The following is a 15,705-nucleotide window of genomic DNA, read 5'->3' on the forward strand; positions in this document are numbered from 1 at the left end:
ATCATCATTCTAATTCCATTGGTAAAATATAACTATCTTACTAAGCGGTGCAGCGGAGATCAGTCTTCCTCTAATTCCCTCCAATTCCCTTCCGCATTTCCCGGACAGGACATTTCTTTTGCTGCTCATCTCATCTCCCACCTTCAAGCTGCAAAGATAAACTCATAACGACTCTGTCAGTGCTCTGATCCGTCCCAGGAAGCGGTTCCTTCAACCCCAAAGCGAACGAAAGAGTTAAACACTGCTGGGGGAGAGGGGAGGGGGGCTACATAACCCCACATCCCCTGAACATAAAACACAATCTAAACGACTTGGACATCCACCAGCAAGGAATAAATAGCCGGCGGGTTCTGCGCTGGAGCCTGCTGATGTGGAGAGTTTCTGTCCCCTCCATCCAGTCTCTCTCACACTTAATATTCCAATCAGCAAGCAAGTCATTGCATTAGCAGCTAGCAGCGCATCACTGCCCTATTGCTAAGGGAATATTACTCACCAGGTCATGGTCTACTGCATAAAATACAGCACTCATAAATCATCATAACTGCCAGCAAATGACAATTAGAATTGAGACGGCAATAACTAGGAAAGAGTTCTTTAATTTAACATCCAATTATTACAAGTTATCACTTCTTAATAAATGTAATATAACAGACAATCAATGTTGCATGTGACATTGTGGCTGCAGCAGTATAGTGAATTTATAACCTCAGGTGGTGCGTGCGGGTGTGGGTGTGAGTGAGTGTGTGTGCGTGTGTGAGTGTACGTGCTCCATCTTGCTCAAATGTTTTGAAAGCCCGGTGAGATTCGAGCGCTAAAGTGCCGCCGACTTGTCCGCTGGTGTGTTTGTGTGTTTTAGTTTGTGAATGGGTCGCTCACGTCAGATGCGGACAGGCAGGCGGGCTCTAGAGTTTTCAAGAAGGAACTGCAGATGCTGGAAAACCGAAGGTACACAAAAATGCTGGAGAAACTCAGCGGGTGCAGCAGCATCTATGGAGCGAAGGGAATAGGTAACGTTTCGGGCCGAAACCCTTCTTCAGCCACTCCAGGCTCTAGAGTTTGATGGGTTGCAAGTTGTATTGTTCGAGTAGAGAGACTCGTGGATTAACCGAGGGACCCGTTACAGTCAATGGTACACACACGCTCAGTACAAACTTTATACTCCCCCCTCGTTCACAGACACAAAGTTTTACTCGATTTCGCTTAAATCCCGCATGTGGCCCAGTGGTGCCCAGACAGAGGCAGTTCAGAATCGTGGACCATATTTCCCACATACTTCACAAATGACACTAAAACACATAGAGCAGCTCTCAAGGCCCATTGTTGCTAAGAGCTTTCATTGTTACAATATTCAGAGGCTGCAGGTGAGCAGAAGGTGAGAAGCAGTGAAGATACCTAACTCCAAGGGGTTCAGTTACTTCTCCTATATGTTCTGGCCTTTTCTCACCTTCAGCTTATCTACCAAAGATAGATACAAAATGCTGAAGTAACAGCATCTCTGGAGAGAAGGAATGGGTGACGTTTCGGGCCGAGACCCTTCTTCACTCTGCGAGTCAGGGGAGAGGGAGCCATAGAGATATGGAAGTGAAAGCGAGAGATCAAAGGGGATTGTGAAGTTCAAGGAAAATGTAGAATGGATCATTGTCGATGGTCATTAGTGAAAGTTTGTCAGAGGAGGGAATATGCCCATCGTATCACGCCATTAACGACAGCGAATAAAATGGGCGGGCAAAGTATTTCCGCTGACAGGTCACTGTACCTCGGTACACGTGACAATAAACTAAACTAAACTCATCATTGAACCACACGAGTAACAGAGCAATGGGCATGCATGAAATGACACAATCTCCATCATCCACTTTGCAGGCTCCCGATCCATTCCCCGTCACATGTTCCAGGTCTGTCTTTCCCGCGGTCCTGAGATGAGGAACAACTTTTTTCACCCGAAGTGTTGTGAATCTGTGGAATTCACTGCCACAGAAGGCAGAGGAGGCCAATTCACTGGATGTATTCAAGAGAGAGTTGGATATAGCTTTTAGGGCTAACGGAATCAAGGGGAGAAAACAGGAACGGGGTACTGATTTGGGATGATCAACCATAATCATATGGAACGGCCGAATGGCCTACTGCTGCACCTATTTTCTATGTTTCGATGGTTAGCTGCTAGTTTTAGCATTCCCTAAATTCTATCTCTTCTTCCATCCCGTAGCACGCTGCGTCTTGTTCAATCCCACCCTGTCAGCTCTCTGCCGCCGTTTCAATTGGATTCCAAAAATAACCACTTTATTCCCAGTGTTTATGCCATTATGTCAGCCCACACTGTGGGCAGCTACAGGGTCATTCTATTATCCAGCAACGTGATAACTCTGCATTGGGGCTGGCATCCATTTGACTCCCTGCTCCCTAGTAATGGGCCTTTTTCTAAGGAATGTAACCAGTGTTTCTATTGGTCGTGCGCGGGGCTAAAATGTCAAAATAAGGCTGGTGTTCACACAAAAAAAACACAGGGTGAGAGAAAGCATTCCCTTTTTATCATTTGGACAGAAAGAGCATTGCTACCGGGCTGCAAATACTAATTCCTGTCAAGACGAAGAACATGCTTTTTATCTCGATTTCTCACCCCCAAGGGCACTGGTCATCCTCAAACATACAGCTGAGGGAACATTAATGTTGAACTGGGGGTGGGAGCAGGCCCGATGATCCTGCCCTCGGCCCGGAGATCATGGGCAGGGAGTCGGGGGAGAAGGCTCAGGTGGGCGGCATCGCACCAGCCCCGATCCACAGGGCCTGGCCAAGTTGGGGCTCCGTCCACTGTTTTGCATCCCTATGCACGTCCGATTTTTTTCGCGCACCACTCCCACCTCATGAGGTTGAGGGGGTTCGGCATGCCACCAAAAACTATATCGAACTTCCACACACACACACACATATATAATATGTCATGCCACCTTCTGTGGCGACAGTTTGCAAGCAGCATAACAGCAAATAATCAAATATAGCATGTGTTTAAGAAGGAACTGCAGATGCTGTAAAATCGAAGATACACAAAAATGCTGGAGAAACGGCTCGAAACGTTGCCTATTTCCTTCGCTCCATAGATGCTGCTGAACCCGCTGAGTTTCTCCAGCATTTTTGTGTACAATCAAATATAGCAGTTCTGGTGTTTACAGACTACAGGTCTTGACCCGAAACGTCACCCATTCCTTCTCTCCAGCGATGCTGCCTGTCCCGATGAGTTACTCCAGTGTTTTGTGTCTATCTTCGATTTAATCCATCATCTGCAGTTCCTTCCTGCACATGTTTACATATCTGCTGTGCTAGGACAAGTAGGAATTTCATTGTTTTGTTTCGGGTACACATGATGGTAAAACATTGTTGAATTAACTACTAGTGACCTACTGTACACTAGAGAGTATCACAGTCTGGTTGCATCACTCACAGCCTGGTTCAGTTAGGGGGGAAGTCCAGGAGCGAACGACGGTCAGAAAGTGGTGGACCCTGCTGGTCCATCGCAGGTACCGACCTCCCCACCATCGAAGGGATCTACAGGAGGTACTGCCTCAAAAAGACACCCAACATCATCAAAGACCCACACACCACGCTGGCCACGCTCCCATCGTGAAGAAAGTGCAGGGGCCTGAAAACCGTGACATCCAGGATCAGGAACAGCTTCTTCTCAGCAACCATCAGGCTCTTGAACACTGCACAACACCAACATCAGCAACCGAGATCGTCGATGGACTGTGTCTTTGACCACACTACAGACTTTGATTTTGCACTACGATATAATGCGATACGATATGATAGAACTTTATTTGTCTTAGGAGGGAAATTGATGTTATGTTTAAGAAGGAACTGCAGATGCTGGAAAATCGAAGGTACACAAAAATGCTGGAGAAACTCAGCGGGTGCAGCAGCATCTATGGAGCGAAGGAGATAGGCAAACGGAAACGTTGCCTATCTCCTTCGCTCCATAGATGCTGCTGCACCCGCTGAGTTTCTCCAGCATTTTTGTGTACCTTTGATGTTATGTTTACCTCGTATTACTGTTATTAATGTATTGCATTTTTGTTGGTCATATATTTATCTGTGTGCTATAGCGCTTACAAGTCAAGTCAAGTCACTTTATGGCCAAAGTGCTTTACATTGGTGGAGGCACTAACGTTATACAACATTGTTACAGGCCTGTTAAGCTGCAGCAAGTAATATAGAATTTCCTTGTTCCATTTCCAGTACATATGACAATTAAATACGTAGAAACAAAGAACTGAAGTCTGAACAGGCCCGATGTCCTCGTCATTGTGAGGAAATACAGTGTGGGATCAGCCCAACTTGCCCACGCCGACCAACATGTCCCATCTACACTAGTCACACATCCTTTTTCTCCAGAGATGCTGCCTGACCCGTTGTGTTACGCCAGAACTTTGTGCCTAACTTTGACTATTAAACACTCTTTGCCCTCTCTCTCTCTTGAGTCTAGCCTTTGCTCTGAGTCCAGCGTTAGTGACTGATGATAGAACCCAGTCTGTCCAGACGAGTTTAACGTTACCCCCAGCCCTGAGCTGCCATCACAGCACAAACTAACGCAGAAGACAGGTGAGCCCAGCGTCAAACTGCTCAGCGCCACATAAAATGCGGTGCGTTTATCCACTGTGCTACTGGCCGTGCTTTTGTTTTATTTGATTAATTTTTTTATTAAGACACTTACGAATGCCAGAACTTGTGTGGATGTGTCCGTGTGTGTGCCAATAACCTTATGGCGCCAGCGGAAGCCAAATGCTCACAGACACTGATGTGATAAACCCCACAGTAAAATGTACACATTGAATTTTATGACCGACTGTCCATCTGGGAGTCTGGAACGTTTTTCGTTTCTGGTTCCTAACCCTTTGACCTGAGCAGAAGGCTTTTCACAAAACTCTTAAAGCAATTTTTTTTTTTTTGTGTGCGTATTTTTTTTTAAATTTCGTGGAGCTGTAAGATGATTGAGGAGAGGCTTAGAACAGCCAGGTTAATCCATGTCTGCTGCCGGTCCAATCTTTATTGCTCGTCTACCCATTCCTTCGTCTTCATTCCAGCGCCTGCATAAAGTGGACCCCCTTCCCAAGTCCCTGTGCTTTACCCCGATCAGGAACACTCATTGCAGACTTAGCCTTTCCCCTCTGTCCCTGCACCACGGTGGCGCAGCGGTAGAGTTGCTGCCCGGAGATCAGGGTTCGATCCTGACTACGGGTGCTGTCTGTACGGAGTTTGTAAGTTCTCCCCGTGACCTGCGTGGGTTTTCTCCGAGATCTTCGGTTTACTTCAAAGACGTGCAGATTTGTAGGTTCAGTCTGAAGAAGGGTTTCGGCCCGAAACGTCACCTATTTCCTTCGCTCCATAGATGCTGCTGCACCCGCTGAGTTTCTCCAGCATTTGTGTGTACCTTCGATCTTCCAGCATCTGCAGTTCCTTCTTGAACACAGGTTTGTAGGTTAATTGGCCTGGTAAATGTAAAAATAGTCCCTAGTGTGTATAGGATAGTGTTAATATGCGGGCATCGCTGGTCGGCGCGGACTCGGCGGGCCGAAGGGCCTGTTTCCGCGCTGTATCTCTAAACTAAACTAAAAGTGAAGTCCCATTCCATGCCAGCATTTATATAAGACGGTAAGGCATAGGAGCAGCATTAGGCCATTCAACCCATCAAGTCTACTCCATCAGTCAATCATGACTGCTCTGTTTTTTCTCTCTCAACCCCATTCTCCTGACTTCTCCCCGTAGCCCCTGACACCCATACTAATCAAGAACCTGTCAACCTTCGCTTTAAAAAGACCTAATGCCTTGGCCTCCACGGCCACCTGGGGTAATGAATTCCACACATCCACCACCCCCTTTGGCTGAATTTATTTATGAGCCATAGTCATTGTTGGCCAGGGGGCATAGCTACTTCCCCGCTGTTATCGAGGACCTTTCCCATCTCGGTCATTCCTTCTTCTCCCGTCTCCCATCAGGCAGAAGACACAAAAGCTTGAAACCAAACACCACCTGGTCCATTCAGATTCCCGTAGAGTACTGGAAAGTGTAAGGGTCACCACGCAACATCCACCATCAGAATAACCAGCAGAGCCAAACCTGATCAAAGAGCCTGAGGAAGGATCCTGGCCCGAATCATCACCTATCCATGTTCTCCAGAGATGCTGCCCGACCTGCATGGTACTGAATTAATTATTTGATGTGATTTGCCTCCAGTGCGGCCATGCGTGGTGGAATTTTGGGAGTGATTAATGGGAATGTGGGGAGAATGAGGTGGGATTAGTGTTAATGTTGATGCATGGGAGTTTACACATCCTGGTTGGGTCTGTTTGCGTCTCTGGGGGTGGGTAAGGTGGCAACAAGGGCACCGTATGCCGGCTGTGTGCCACAACCAGGCAGCACCTGCAATAGATTCCCTTTGATGGTGAGGAGGTAAGTATCTGCGATGAACCGGGGAGTGTCCGCCGCTCTCTGTAATCTCCTTCGTTGCTGGGGGTTCGAGTTGCTGAACCAGGCCGTGATGCAACCAGTCAATATGCTCTCTGCCATATACCCGGAGGAATTAGAGAACATATTTGTTGACGTACCGAGTCTCCACAGTCTTCTCAGGAAGTAGATGTGTTGATGGGCTTTCTTATGGTTGCACCATGGTGCTAAGCCCAGGATAGATCTTCAGGGTTGTGCACACCCAGACGTCTCCCACTTCCTCCAAATCAAAGGCGTAGCTATGGGCACTCGCATGGGCCCAGCTATACCTGCCTCTTTGTACAATCCCTATTCCAGGTGTACACTGGCCCTATCCCCGAACTCTAACTCTATCTAATGCCGCTGCTCGCCTTTTAACAGGGACTTGAAAGAGGGAGCACATATCGCCAATTCTGGCCTCCCTACACTGGCTCCCGGTGCACTTTCGAGTTCATTTTAAGATACTGTTATTTGTTTTTAAATCTCTGAATGGGCTCGCCCCGCCTTACCTCTCTGAGCTGCTCCACCCATACGCTCCTGCCCGGTCCCTCAGGTCAGCTGGTCAGCTGCTCCTGGAGGTACTGAGGTCTAGTCGGAGGCTCAGAGGGGATAGAGCCTTCTCTGTTGCTGCTCCTGCACTCTGGAACACCCTGCCGTTGCACATCAGACAGGCCCCCTCTCTGTCCATCTTCAAATCCAGTGTTAAAACACATTTGTACTCCCTGGCTTTTGACCATGCCTGAGGCTTTGCTTCTGTTTGTGGTGTTTTTGATGTTTCTTTATTTTACATGTCTTTTCCTACTATTTCTTTTGATTGTTATTTTTGGTGTGTATTAACTTTTTTGTCAATGATTAGTGATGTACAGCACTTTGTTGCAGCTATGTTTGTTTTTAAATTGCTCTATAAATAAAATTATTATTATTATCTCTGTTGTATTGACGACTGCATCAGTGCTACCTCCTGCACCCATGGGCTCATGAACTTCATTAACTTCACCACCAATTTCCATCCTGCACTCAAAAAAATATTTTTTAAAGCAGTCTGAAGAAGGGTCTCGACCCGAAACGTCACCTATTACTTTTCTCCAGACAAGTTGTCTGACCCGTTGAGTTACTCCAGCTTTTTCTGCCTATTCCCAGTAACTTGAAGCTGTTGACTCTCTCCACTGCCGTCCCATCAAGAAAGATAACTTCATGCCACCTCAGCTATCTTCTGCAGAGCCTCCCTCAAGGGCGGTACATGAGGCTGGCATTGGCCTTCTGCTTCCACCACTCCCTCAATAAAACCTTCCTAATTTTCTCTAAACACACTGTGCCTTCTGGTTTCAGACATTTTACAGTGGCGAAACATTTCCTACTCTGCACTCTTCCTACTGTGACCTCCAGATTCCAGAACAGCTTCTTCTCAGCAATCGTCAGCCTCTTGAACACTGCACAACACTAACCTCAACAACTACGATCTTCGATGGACTACGTTTTTGCACTATTATGCTACCTACTATCACGGTTACTCACTTATTGTATTATATGTTTACCTACAGTGATGGTCATGTTAAGCTGCAGCAAGTAAGAATTCAATTTGTTCCGCCGTCAGTACTTATGACAATTAAACATTCTTGTCTCTTGACCATTCACTCCTATATGTGGCCCTCATAATTGTGTACACCCCAGATACACCCCAGACACCAACCCAGGTGATCCAATGCTCCCTCCCAGCCACCAGCCAGGTGAAGCTCTTCCATCTCATCCTCAACACTTGCATAAGCTCAGCCATTCATTGTGTGTCTCCTAGCCTTATTGCTTCCGCTACATGGAGGCAGAATTAAAGGTGCCTCATCCAAAAGCCTCCATCGGTCTAAGTAACCAATCCAACTGATGGAGGAAATGTGCAAGAAAGAACTGCAGATGCTGGTTTAAATCGAAGATAGACACACAATGCTGGAGTAACTCCGCAGGCCAGGCAGCATCTGTGGAGAGAAGGAATGGGTGACGTTTCGGGTTGAGACCCTTCTTCAGACTGATGGAGGTCCTTGGTGCACACTCTGTAACAATGTACGCTGCTTCCCATCTCACATGCACATAAAGACAATAATGAATGAATGGTGGTGTCCGACATGTTTCCTTCATGGGCCTCCTCTCCCGGAGAAGGGCCGAGGGTCTTTCTGCCTTTGTGACGCACGTGCTTCTGGAAACCACCCATTGGTGCGACAGAGACAGGAGGTGTCATGGTGGAACTGCAAAGAGGAGCTGATGGATAGTCAGGTTGAGCCCCATTACCTCTTATGGGATTAGTTTAGAGATACAGCGCGGAAACAGGCCCTTCGTCCCACCAAAATCCGCGCCGACCAGTGATCCCCACACATTAATACTATCCTACACACACTAGGGACAGTGTTTTACATTTATACTAAGCCAATTAACCTACAAACCCGTCCCCATGAGTATGTGGAGACCAAGGATCTCGTAGAAAACCCACGCAGGTCGGGGAGAACGTACAAACTCCGTAAGGACAAGCACCTGTGGTCAGGATCGAACCTGGGCAGCAACTCTACTTCTGCTCCACTGTACCGGCCACTGGAGGCCAGCTGGAGGAACGCAGCAGGTCAGGCAGCATCTGTGGAGGGAAATGGACAGATGAAGTTTTGTATCAAGACTGATGGAGGAGAGGGGAGTAAGAAGACGCAAAGTGCCGGAGTAACTCTGTAGGTCGGGTAGCATCAATGGAGAACATGGGTCGGTGACATTTTAGGTCGGGATCCTTCTTCGGACATTTTACCGATCATGACCTCAGATCTTGATGTATGTTCCATTAGAACTCACGAACAAAGAGGCAAGACTTGGACCATTGTTCCACCTATACCAAAGAATACTAACAATCCCCAGCTTTATGTAGAAATGACGGACTGCAGATGCTGGTTTACATAAAAAGACACAAAGGGCCAGAATAACTCAGCGGGTCAGGCAGCATCTCAGAAGAACGTGGATAGGTGACGTTTCTGGTCGGGACCCTCCTTCGGGCTGATGGAGCAGAGGGGAGAAAGTTGTCCATTTTCCTCCAGCATATTGCTCACGACTCAAGATACCAGAGTCTACAGTCTCTGGTGCTCCCAGGATAGCCATGGTGGTTGCAACAAGCTTCCTCTTATCTACAGTGCATCTAAAAGATGGAATATATCTTGCAACCCCAAACTTTCTATCCCAATAGATTATGTTGGTGAGGGGCAACTTAAATGCAAAACAAAACATTTGGCATTCTAACCTGTATTGATTCTACGTACTAACTTTCTGCTTCCTGTGTATGAGGCCACCCAGATTCACCCTTTGAATGCTGACATTTGCTAGTTCCTGACGTTTCCAGGTCTTTGGATTCCAGGCCAGAGTAATCCAGGGCTAAAGAAAGTGCTCAAGCAACAGCATCTGGGTGAAAAACAGAAAGCCTGGATTTTACAAGTTAGGGAAGTAAAATAAAATTAAACTGCAATAGAGAAGGTTTAAAGAAGGAAACAATAAATGAAAGCCTATGTTGGCTAACGAGGGGTGATAGAGGTGACATTGTCTCATTTGTGAGAGGTAACAAAGGTTGCCTTCATTGGGTAAAGAGAGACAGAGAGAGAGAGGGGGAAAGAGGAACAAGAGCGGGGGGAGAGGGAGGGGGATAGGGGAAAAAGGGAGGGAGGGGGAGGGGAGAGGAAGGAGGAGAGAGAGGGGAGATAGAGAGAGGGGGGGAGAAAGAGAGAGAGAGAGAGAGAGGGAAAGAAAGAGAGAGGGGGAGAAAGAGAGGGGGGGAGAAAAGATAGGGGGGGGGGGGGAAGAGGGGGGAGAAAGAGGGGGGGGGGAGGGGGAGGAGAAAGGAGAGGGGGGAGAGGTGGAAAGAGAGAGAGGGAGAGAAAGAGAGAGAGGGAAAGGTGAAGAGAGGCAGTGAGTGTGGGGGGGGGGAGGGGGTGAGAATGAAAGGAGGGGACGGAGAAATAGAGAAAGGAACAGAAAGGGAGTATTAGAGAGGGATGAGGTGGCAGGAGCGAGAGAGAAAGACAAAGAGAGAGAGGAAGAATGTCAAGAAATCCCAAAGATGGAAATATATTATCAAGTTCAATTTGGCCACGGGAGCAAGATGGATGGAAGTGTGCACAAAGAAAGATTAACTGTACCTGGAGTAAGATCACTGAAAGAGAGAGGAAGAGGCAGCACCATCAGGATGCACTGAACCATTTATTTATTCATTTGAGCCTGTATTTACAAGTGCTTGCCAAGAATTAATTGAATCATGAAGCTACTGAATAAATTGAATGTTTTCATGAAAATTCAACACAAATGCCTTGTTACAGTTCATTTATCAATTCATGTTCCTGGGCTCTTGCCTCTGAGCTCCAGAAGTCTGCTCCCCGATACACAAAGGAAAAAAATAACTCTGTCTAAATAGCCTCCCCTTCCCTGCTGCACCTTCCCCTCCCCCCCCCTCCCTTCATTGACCTACTTTTCCCTCTCCCCCTCATTACCCCAACTTTCCCTCTCCCTCTCGTCACCCTACCTTTCCCTCTCCCCCTCTGTGCTCTCCCTACTCTCTCCCCCTACCCCTCCCTCTCCCCCTCCCCCTTCTCATCCTACCTCTCTCTCTCTCTCTCTCTCTCTCTCTCTCTCCCTTTCCGCACCCTACCTTCCTCTCTCCGTACATTTCCCTCTCCCCCTGCTCATCCTATCTCCCCCACTCCTTGCCCACCCTTTGCCTCTATAAACCACCCTGTGAGGGATTGGTTTGCGATGAAGTTCAGGGAATATTGTATTTGATTAACAAGACATAAACGAGAGGACGTGAGCTCAGGGTTAAAGGTTGGCCAGCAAGAGAACTTGTGGCCCCATGAAGCTGCGGATGTTGAGGTGTTCACTATATTTGTGACTGCCTTGCTTCAGGCACAACGTAGCCAAGACAATGAAGTTTAGTCAGCTGTTTGACCATGGGAGGATTTACAGTTAAGATTGAGGTAAGAAGGTTGACCTGTGAGATGAAACTAAGAATGACCCACGATCACCAGAGTTTAGAGGAGTGTTAGTTAAAAGCTCGATGACATGTGAGATAGGGATAATTTGTGCATTGCAGTAAGCACTTAGTGAGCCAAGCGGCATCTGTGGAGGGAATGGACAGGTGATGTGATGAAGGATCCCAACCTGAAACATCTGTCCATTCCATTCACAGATGCTGGCAGGCCCGCTGAGTTCCTCCAGCACCTCGTGTTTTCCTGAGAGCTCTCATTTGAACAGGTCAGGAACCATGTATCACCTGAACATGTCCTTTAACTCACCTTGTGTTACCTTTACTTTAGAGATACACCGTGGAAGCTGTCCTTTCTGAACACCGAGTCCATGATCACTCCATACACCAGCTAGTTAGTTGGTTAATTTATTAACTTAAGTTAGGTTAGAAACATAGAAACATAGAAAATAGGTGCCATTCGACCCTTCGAGCCAGCACCCATTCAATATATCATGGCTGATCATCCAGAATTAGTACCCCGTTCCTGCTTTCTCCCCATATCCCTTGATTTTGTTAGCCCTAAGAGCTATATCTAACTCTCTCTTGAATACATCCAGTGAATTGGCCTCAGTGTTAGGTTAGTTATTAAGTTAAGTTCGCACTATCCTACACGCTAGGGACAATTTACAATTTTCAGAAGTCAACCTACAAACCTGCACGGCTTGGGAGCGTGGGAGGAAACCGGAGTACCCGGAGAAAACCCACGCAGTTGCAGGGAGAACGTACAAACTGCAGCCGAGGCCAGGATCCAACCGGGGTCTCTGGCGCTGTGAGGCAGCTGCGCCACTGTTCCCTCCCACCAACGACCCCGTCTCTGTGAATCTTATTGATGCAGTGGACACGAGCATAAAATAGATTAAAGCCGGTGGAATGGGACGCGGGCACCTCACCGAAAATGAATCAATAAGCCAAGCAGTAAATGTTGGGAAAGGCTGTCTGAAGGTCATAAATGATGCCCTCCTGCAGTCTTCCATCGCTGCACAGTCAACTGGAAAAGTGAACATATTACTCCCGATCTGAACTGCGGCAGTGTTTAATGAGAAAGATCTCAAAGCCACACCACCACAGAAAATGGTTTGTGTGGAATGTTTTGTCAGCGGGTCTGAGCACATTGTTCATGCGGAGTAAATTACAGAGGAGTAAGCTGAGGAAGGGGGGGGGGGGGGGGGGGGGGTGGGATAGAGTTACTACACAGAAACAGGCCCTTCAGCCCAACGAGTCCACGCCAGCCATCCATCATCCGTTCATTCTATTTCTACATGATCCCACTTTCTCATCCACTCCCCACACACACAGGGGCAATTAACCGACCAGCCCACACGTCTTTGGGATGTGGGAGGAAACCGGAGCACCCGGATGAAACCAACGAGGTCAGGGGGAAAAGATGCGAACTCCACACAAACAGCACCCGAGCTCAGGATCGAACGCGGGTCCCTGGCGCTGTGAAGCAGTGGGTCTACCAGCTGTGTCGCTGTGGCGCCCTAAGGGGAGGGGAGGACGAAGGCGATGGCAAGAATCAGATGGAACCCCAGCTTCTGGCCATAGGGATGAAGAGTGAGCCAGGCTGTGGCTGGCACTGTCTCTCGGACTGCCTGGGCAAGATGGATGTACAGGGATGGGAAAGACGGCACTATTTGTACCGAGATTGCACATTCATGTGACCGCACGAGTTTTCTCTGGGGGCTCCGGTTTTCTCCCACATCCCAAAGACGTGCGGGTTTGTAGGATAAATGGCTTCGGTAAAAACACTGTAAAATTTCCCCCAGTGTGTAGGCTAGTGCTGGTGTACGGAGTGATCGCTGGTCGGCGTGGACTCGGTGGGCCGAAGGTCCTGTTTCCACGCGGTATCTCTAAAGTTTTAGATGGGGCACCTGCCTTGGGCAACATGGATGAGTTGGGCCGAATAACCTGTTTCTGTGCTGTGTGAATTCTTTATCACTCTATGACATTCCTCACTCCCCTCCATTGAGTCTGTCCAAAGCAAGCGCTGTCTGCGGAGGGCGCTCAGCATCGTCAAGGACTGCTCTCACCCCAACCACAGTCTGTTTAACCTCCTACCATCCGGGAGGCGCTACAGGTCTCTCCTTTGCCGGACCAGCAGGTCCAGGAACAGCTTCTTCCCTGCGACTGTTACATTACTCAAACACTGTACCTCGGTGATTCACAATCACCCCCCCCCCCCCCCCCCCTCCGCGAATGTTGGAAGAAGGCGGCCACAGCCACAGCGCTCCCTTGCCGCACGGCGACCCGGTGCTTCCCACCAGGAAAACAATAATTGCACTACTATGACTGTATGCACGTAAATATATATATTTATTGCTCATATTCTATGTCGCTCTTCTGGGGAGATGCTAACTGCATTTCGTTGTCTCTGTACTGTACTGTACACTGCACAATGACAATAAAGTTTGAATCTGAATCTGAATCTGAATCTGACTCAGTTGGGGTTTAGAACTATATCTGTTATTTGAGTTGCAAACAGGTCAGAGTTAAAGCCACCACTCCCCTCAATCTTCAAACACGGACACAAGCTATTGTGTGAGGGGTTGCCTGGGTGGATGGTAAGGACTGTTTCGCTCACTTGGAGAATCCAGCACCAGGATACATAACCTCAGTTTAAAGGGCAATAGAAAGCTGAGCTGAGGAAAACCTTTGCTCCCATCAGTCAGGCAACGCAGAATCCAGCATGCTTCTTTAGTTTAGAAGTGCTGGAGTAGCTCAACGGGTCAGGCAGTATCTCTGGAGAGAAAGGATGGATGGATGACGTTTCGGGACAAGATCGTTCTTGAGTTCTGAAGAAGGATTCCTTCAGCAGGGATCCTTTCAAACAATTTCGTTTTGAGATACAGCGCAGAAACAGGCCCTTCAGCCCATCGAGTCCGTGCCGACCAGCGATCACCCCGTAGGCTAGCACATTAGGGACAATTTACAATTTTATTAATTCCAAATGAACCAAAAAAACTGAACGAGTGTGGGAGGAAACAGGAGCGCCCGGAGAAAACCCACGAGGTCACATGGAGAAGGTACAAACTCCATACAGACAGCACACGTAGTCAGGATCGAACCTGGGTCTCTGGCGCTGTGAGGCAGCAACTCTACTGCTGCGCCACTGTCGCCCTTCTCTTCTCTTCTCAGGGAGCTCTGGTTGTTTAGTCTTGTGTTTATTCATGCCCGAGATCGATACATTTTTGGATGCTAAAACATTCAATATTCGAGTGGGAAGTGGAGTTGAAATTCAGTATCAACTGTAGTTTCACTCAACAGCAGAGGATGCCCGAGGGGATGCATGGTTTATACCTGCTCTGACTTCTTAGGATACAGTTTGAGCCATCCATCCCTCCACGGAGGACATTAGAGGAATCCAGCACATCCTTCATGTTTGACCAAAGTTTGCACTAGTTCAACTGAATTGCCTTCTGCATGGTGTCATAAAAGCAAATCAATTATATTCAACTATGCAGTGTTTTGCTAGTTTATTTATTTGCTATGTGCTGTGATATAACTCTGCTGGTCGTACGTTTCCTAAAACAGGTTTTCCTGGCTGGAGCAATAACACATAGACATATGGAACCAAGTAACCGCAGATGCTGGTGTGCAGAAAAAAAAGACACAAAGTGCTGGAGTAACGCTGCAGGTCAGACAGAGTCTGGGGAGAACATGGACAGGCGACGTATCGGGTCGGGACCCTTCTTCAGACTGATTGTATTGGGGGGGGTGGGGGGGGAGAGGAAGCTGGAAGAGAGGTGGCGGTGGGATGGAGCCTGGAAAGTGGTAACACTGAGAGACGGGTTCACTTGCATTGTTCGGGATCCAGAGGGTTCATTATTTCTCCTGTACTGGAACTGCCGTTGATTCATTCTTTTCAGAGACAGCGAGTGTTTGTAGGATTTGTAGGGCAGTGCAACATTGCCCAGGCATGAAAGCCAGCTGATAAATCTGACATGCCTTAACTGGATAACATTTTGCTGGGACTCGTGGGCCTGAACTATAGGGGGAGCTTGAGCAGGCTTGGCCTCTATTCCTTGGAGTGCAGGGGGGTGAGGGATGATCTTACAGAGGTGAATAGATCAGGTAGATGCACAGAGTAGGGAAATTGAGAACCAGAGGACATAGATTTAAAGTGAGGGCAGGAAAGATTTAATAGGAACCTGAGGGGTATCTTTTTCACACAAAGGGTGGTGGGTGTATGGAATGAGCTGCCA

The 15,705-nt window shown here is 47.9% G+C and overlaps 1 long non-coding RNA gene across 1 annotated transcript; it reads left to right on the top strand.

The window, feature by feature from the left end:
- Positions 1-4,232: 4,232 nt before the first annotated feature.
- On the top strand, positions 4,233-7,399 carry LOC129709462 (uncharacterized). The gene is made up of 2 exons (XR_008725509.1): positions 4,233-4,593; positions 5,988-7,399. It is a non-coding gene; the product is annotated as an uncharacterized LOC129709462 (long non-coding RNA).
- Positions 7,400-15,705: the final 8,306 nt, after the last annotated feature.

The sequence above is a fragment of the Leucoraja erinacea genome, chromosome 25, assembly GCF_028641065.1.
Source record: "Leucoraja erinacea ecotype New England chromosome 25, Leri_hhj_1, whole genome shotgun sequence".
NCBI lineage: Eukaryota > Metazoa > Chordata > Chondrichthyes > Rajiformes > Rajidae > Leucoraja > Leucoraja erinaceus.